General features: G+C 41.9%; 1 long non-coding RNA gene across 3 annotated transcripts in view; it reads right to left on the bottom strand.

Annotated features, from left to right (window-relative positions):
* Positions 1-258: 258 nt before the first annotated feature.
* The window catches only part of LOC103382835 (uncharacterized), a 24,005-nt gene continuing 17,174 nt past the window's right edge, over positions 259-7,089 (bottom strand). For 2 of the 3 annotated variants that reach the window (XR_521957.2, XR_003050447.1), the window contains 2 exons: positions 1,890-1,977; positions 259-310 (listed from right to left, as the gene is read on the bottom strand). This is a non-coding gene — a long non-coding RNA (uncharacterized LOC103382835). Of the gene's footprint in view, positions 311-1,889; positions 1,978-3,430; positions 3,473-7,089 lie in introns of all 3 variants that reach the window. The other variant, XR_003050448.1, reaches the window with a different exon arrangement.

Below are 7,089 nucleotides of genomic sequence, written 5' to 3'. Positions count from 1 at the left end.
GTGAACATCAGCCTGTTTTATTGGGGGCATGTGTCCTCTGCAAGCAGCCATTTAGACAAATGTGGTAGGAGGGAGGTGATGACTCACCGAGACGGAGGCAGGAAGAGGCCTGTGTCCTCTCTCTCTCTCTCTCTCTCTCTCTCTCCCAGACTGTTTACCATACACACCTCTCTCTCTCTCTCTCTCTCTCTCTCTCTCTCTCTCTCTCTCTCTCTCTCTCTATCTATCTATCTATCTATCTATCTATCTATCTATCTATCTCTCTGTCTGTCTTCAGTCTTTTCACCTCTCTTCTTCCCCAAAGTCGTTTCTATTTCCGAACATAAAACAAAATTTAAACATTCAGTCCAGAGCGCAGCAGCAGACAGACTACAGCCATGTGAATAAACAGGTGGTCAATCTGCAGCTCAATCAATAAACAATTATGTTGGACAAACTCTGGTTTGGTGGGTTGAGTCTCCTGGTAGAAAGATGGGATTTAAGGCATTTGGGTCGGATTTGATCGCGGAGACTGAAAATAATAAAAACCAAGGTCTGAATAACAGCTTGAATCATCAGCATGTGTGTGTCAGCCAGCCCCCCCCCAACCCCCCCCCACCCCGCACACAGAAATGTCCTGATGTCTTCACTACAATTCCATGAATTCCATTCCCTCGCATTCAATTCTAGACTTCAGTTCATAGTTTGACTTTTATTCCTAACAATCACAGCAGAGTCAAAGCAGCTGTGGGGCACAGATTTCTTTCTCCAGCCCTTGCCGCCGCTCACTGTCATCCCAGCTGCTTTGTTCTGTTACTTTCTCTTCCTGTCTTCAGCGTTCAGTTTCTCCTGTCATCATTTTACTCAGACGCCTCTGATCTTCCTCATCCCAACTTTCGCTTTTTCCCATCCATTTGAAGGATTTTTCACTCCTTTTATAATCTGTTCTTCTTCTTTGTCACCTTATCTGAATCGCCTCATCGTAGCATTCACACGTCTTTGCTTTTTATGCCACCTCAGCTGATCTGCTGCACTTCTTGTAAAATTCAGGTAAAATTCATTATCACAAAACAACTGTTCCTGGTTCATGTCAGAGACAGTAAAACACAGGAACTGCCCTTTATGGAAATCTCCCCGTCAGAGGCGGAGACTTAATTTAAAGACGTGTCTTCAGAGATATAAGTCAGGATTTTCAGCTTTTGTCTTGGTGCACATTCACGAGAGACGGAGAGATTTTTTTTTTTTTTTTTTGTCGTGCAGTTAGACATTGCTCTGCTTCAAAGCATCAGCCCTGCTCCACCTAGCAACAGCCGGCACTCTCTGCCTTTGCCTCCCCCTCTCTCTCTCTCTTATTCTTCCTCCCTCCTCCCTTTCATCTCTCTCTCATTCTCTTTCAACCTCACTCATTCTGTGACAGGTTAGTCATTTACATGTTACATGCAGGTATACTGCTACACACACAGACACACACAGACACACACACTCTTCTGGTCTACAGGCATACCAGGGTTTGGGAATATAAAAGCCTCTAAAGTGTGATGTTGGGAAGGAGACCTTTGGTTACTATGGCAATGACAGAGATATGAAAGTGACATGTTGCTGATAAAGAGAGTAATTAGACCGAGGCTGAAATCCATGCACAAACACATACAAACACTTCGGTGCATTACTTCATCTCCCACAAAGCTTTTTATGCATATTTTTTTCTGGCATCACACACACACACACACACACACACATTTGTGCAGCCACTCCTCGGAGGATTCTGCAATGACTTCCATTTACTGTTAGCGTCCAACCTGAACCATATCTAAAGCCATTACCTGTCATTTAAAGCCCCAACACTAGTCCAATTTCCTTCAACCATTTACTTTAAAGGAAGAATTCTGTTTGTACGTCTGGATACATACCGCATGTAGTTACCACTTCTTTACTACAGGGGGTGCTTGATGTAGTTCAGACGTCCAGTCACACAGGTTAAGTAGCAAGAACTCAACCCTGCAAAAACCACAAACAAACGGATTTTTGTGAAAACAACAATCATATAGAAATATATTATTGACATTATTATATATATACACAATGTATATACGGTGGCGCTTTGGCCCAGAGGCAAATATGTATATATTTAGCACTATAAAGTGCCTTCCCATGACAGCTATAAATATAAAAAGTACTTATTAAATATATCAAAACATTGTCTTCAAACACATAGTTTTCTTATGACCATTTCCTTTTAATTGAAAAACTCCGACTGTAAATAAGTAAGTTGTGCCGAGCAGTAGGTGGGGCTGCACACCCCTAAAAGTTTACAATAAATTCCTGGTTGATTTGTTATTTGAATCAAAATACAATAAAACTACCAACTCTACAGATACATTCTCATCTACAATAGTCACTTTTTTGTCTGTTTACATCATGGCAGGTAACTGCCGACGCAACTAGACATAGAAAAGGGACAAAATGCAGATGAACTCATCACCGTCTGTACATCTACAATGGCCGTTTAAAATGGAAGAAACATTTCATGTTTATATTAACAGCATGAACGCTTGTACAGCGCCGCATACAATGGTAATTCCAGAAATGGTACCCATTAGATAATGGAAATGAGTACACACACACACACACCTAAACACACACACCGTTGGTATGAGTAAATATAGTGCGAGTAAATGTAATAAAATAAGAACACTGTAAATGAAGAGCTAGTGACCTTTTACTTTCATCTGCTCCGTTAGCCTGCGCTTTCTTTTCACTCACACCTGCACAGGCAAATGCACATATATATACACACACACACATAATGAGTAGGGAATTCTATTTGTCATGCACTAACACACGGGCGCTCCATGTGTTTGCATAAACTGGGGCGAAATTTTAATTTACACGACTGTTCTGGACGTGAGTGAGTGCTGTAGTTTTTGAGTTATTTTTTAATTTTTTTAAACATGAACATGGCTGAGTGATTCGAGTAAAAGCAAGTGGAAATAATTCACCTGTGTGGGTCATAGGTCATTCATGAGTAAATGTATATTTATAGTTTTAATCGTAGATCATTTTAGACTCGTCATCAGATCCTTAGCCACAGTGTGGGCACCTTTGGTTGAGATTATAATCCAGAGATTATCTTGATGATAATCTAGGGGCCAACTAGAGCAGATATGGGCAAACTATGGCCCGTGGGCCAGATACGGCCCACTTGGTTTTCTGATCTGGTCCACTGAACACTGGTACAGTCTATGGTAAAGACTGACGTCAATCCCTCTGTTTTATGCATTACAAAAAAACTGACTGTAATTTCTACTGACGCCACTGATTGGTAGCAGACATCAAACGTGCCATATTTTATTGAAATGACATCACCCAGCACTGTATAAACAACCAATACTGAATTGGCTCAGTATATTTTCAACCTCATTTTGGCACGTGAGCCAAAAACGTTGCCCACCTCTGGTCTGGAGAGTATCGAGAGACTAATCCAGAGCCAGGTCTTGAAGATGCATTGTGGGACAGAAAAGAAAGAAAAAGGAAAGAATTGATTTTAAGAAATCAACACTTCACAATTTCAACAAAAATGTGTCCATTGTTTCTGGTAGACTGCACACCCTGCCCGTACGGTATGTGACCCACACATGATGGAATATGGGTTTAGACAGAGTCGAAGGTCAAAAACCTTGGTGACCCACACATGATGGAATATTTAGACAGAGTCGAAGGTCAAAAACCTTGTCTTAGAATATCAACTGAATATTTTAACTACGAGCAGAGAGAATAAAATAATCCTCACTAAATACATGTACTTTGGCTTCCTTGGCCACTCAAGTGATGAAAAAACAACTTTCACCTTGAAGAGTTAAGACAGAGGGACCATCTGGGCAGCCCATATGTCTTCACACATCCACGGGTTTAATGAGAGTCTAAAGGTACAGTAGTCACATTAGCATCACTATGTGAGTGTTGTATGGAGCGGCCCCGTTTGCGGCGTAGAGATTTACAAGTGCGACCACGCTCGGTTACATCTGTTTACTACTGTGGGAAACAACATCTGCTCCACGCCCTGCAGTTTGGATGTGGGTGAAACACTTCACGCTCGGTGGAGTCAAACCAAAGTGACAGTAAGAGCTCGGTAATTTGTGTGGGAACATTTACGTTCACATCTGCCTCGTGGAGTCATCAGGTTAGACGCAACACTGGAGAGTACTGAAGAGTACTGTACAGGAGCGCTGTACAGAAGTACTGTACAGGAGTACTGTACGGGAGGGGGAGTGAAACTCTGATGTGACACTGAGAGGTTAGAGAATTTAAGTTAAAGTATTATTTCGCTGACACTTCACATGGTTGGTATTTGTTGTTATAGTGAAATGATAACGCAAACCGCATTTCCAGAAAAGTTCGAAATCTCTGTATACCAGTAGTTCTCAAATAGTGGGGCGGACCCCCTACGGGGGTGCGGTGAGGTGCCAGGAAGCCCCTCACGCTCCGGCTTCCAGTGGAATATGGCACGCTTAACATTAGTGTACCACTGCTGTTATACTTGAATGATAACAAGCCTCCAGTCACTAGGTGGCAGCAACTCAAACAGTGGTTTGTACAGATATACAAATATACGTTATCAGGTTCTCAATGGAATTTTTCTTCAGTTTACGTAGTTAGTTCCTCCAATTTTCTGAGAGCCCGAAATAGCGCCATCTGGCGGTTCCAACGTTGAAAACCACTGTGCCAAAACACTACACCTATTTTCATCAGTCAAACTTCAACCCCAATAGAAAAGTGCACTTTAATTTTGGACTGTCAAAAATGATATGGTTATTATACATGGCTCTTTCCTTTCAGATTGATGAAACAAAGACAAATAGACTGTTTTTTAGTCTTTACTTTTCAAGAAAGTAAAGCCAATATTTTCAAAATTTCCAGGATTTGAATCAGTCTTTTTGTAGTTGAAGGACAAAAATGTTTAGAGAACTTTTCTCCTCCCAGGGGAAACAGGAGCCATACAACCAGCATTTCACCGGCAAACTCTTTGTGCGTTTGCTGGCAGCTCTTGTACGCTCCAGGCACTTCTTTGGATTGGCTTCCAGCTGATGGAATAGAATTTGGCCATGTGGAGTCTCAGTGGGAGTAAAAAATCCTGAGTGGAACAGCGCTACTGCTGAGGAAACAAGGAGAGTTAAAAAGAAAAGAAGACGCTTGAAATAAAGCAAATGCAAAAGAAAAGTGACATCAGGCTGAGTGGAAGAGATGGAGACGTAAAACGGCGAGAGAAAAATATGTGGCACTGGGCCACAATGTGTCACTCTCCTCCCACACTGACCCGGGTCACACCTCCTCCTTTAATTCATTGACAATGACGTACAAATGGGCACATTTCACACACACCGAAACACACACAGAATCAGTAATGAAGACCACCAGGGGGAGATTGATGAATCAAACTCTCCTTTTTTCCGTTATGTCTGCGTCCATGTGTTGGTGTGTGTCTCCGTGTGTGCGTCTGTTGCACCGACGTCTGTGTACTGTAGATATTGTGACAAGGAACCAAGCAGCCCTTTTGATTCTCACCCACTCCCTTCACACAACAGGGGCAGCACAGACGCACACTGAGCCTATTGTTGCTGACATGTGACTGTGGAAATGACGCCGTTTATTTCCATCACCTCCTTAGAAAAAAAGGACTTCAGACAGAGGGCCTTGAAAGGTTTGGAATTCTCACACACATTCAGGCAATATGAAGTAACAGTTGTTCAAAATCTTACCTACATACAACAGGAAGTACAATCTGTATTCTCGAGGTGTGTTACTTAAAAAAAAAAAAAAGATGTACTATGTGCATTTTAAAAGTCTGATCCAGTCTCAAAGTATGTTCAGTTTAATCCAGTGGTTCCCAACGTGGGGGGCATGGACCTCTTAGATATGCAGTGGGTGGTCATGGTAGGTCAAATTTAAATTTTTAGTATGTATTTTTGTATGTGTGCCTCAATGGTGAAAATGCTTCTTAGTAATTTGATTTCTGTTTTTCTGGTGAGAATATTAGTTTGTAGGAATTTTAGTTTTGAAGAAATAAAAAGAAATAATGTTTGGGAACCACTGGTTTAACCCTTGTTTTTCAATTGTATTGCTACTTTGTTATGTCTGTGATTGGCATTAGTTCTAACACACCAATAATGACTGAGCCATAATTTTGATCACTTTCAGGACAGTCTCCACAGCCACCACCCCCCCTTCATCCAGCAGCCCCTTCACGTACATCCACACATACACAGCAACACAAACAGCAACTCTTCTCACTCCCTCACATTCTTTCACATCTTCTCCCGTTATCGTCAACAACCATGACCCCTTTATCCCTGAGTTGGTCTTACAGGGCAAACACAGTTCAGCACAATGGACGCCCTGTGACGGAGGGAAGCCTTTGTCCACACTGTACTGCAGCACATTGTCCCTGACCATCATCACACAGCATCCATCTCTCACACTCCCCGTATCCCACTGTTTTCTCCTCTGTGTTTTCCCTTTACTCCAGACTTCGGGGCGACCAGCTTGTTGCTCCCCTGGGGGCTATTGTCACAGAATTATGATGTTGAGAAAAAAAAATACAAGAATTGTGCTAAAACTGTACTAGAGAAAAAAGCTGAGGGAAGAGACAACATTTCTTCTGGACCCTGAGGGACTCGGGAAGAAACAGGCGATTGGAAGACAGTGCAGAAAAAGTGATTTATATATATATATATATATATATATATAAAATAGAGACTAGAACAATGAGCTCTTCTCTCTGTCATCCCTCTTCCCCTCCTCATCTTTCTGTTCTGTGATATCTATGTTCACATCAAAACGACTGACAATGATTTCTTTCTCTCCGTCTCTCATCTTTGTTCTTTCTTGTCACTGTAAATCTCTTCACATCCAATCACACGACTGTGAACTGCCCTCTGCTGCTTCCCTGTCCGACTCCGTCCGCCCGAGTCTCCACCATGGCAACCAAGGAGTGGAATTGGAAGGATTTATTCATTCGATTTTTTAACAACACACAAGTTAACGTCACCTCTCATCAGATATTTACCCTGTGTTTGTGGCTTAATCTCATTTGTAAAAGAAATGAGAAACAGT

This window comes from Cynoglossus semilaevis, chromosome 8 (genome assembly GCF_000523025.1).
Source record: "Cynoglossus semilaevis isolate Cse_v1.0 chromosome 8, Cse_v1.0, whole genome shotgun sequence".
NCBI classification, from domain to species: domain Eukaryota; kingdom Metazoa; phylum Chordata; class Actinopteri; order Pleuronectiformes; family Cynoglossidae; genus Cynoglossus; species Cynoglossus semilaevis.
This window is presented reverse-complemented; position numbering and strand designations above follow the sequence as displayed.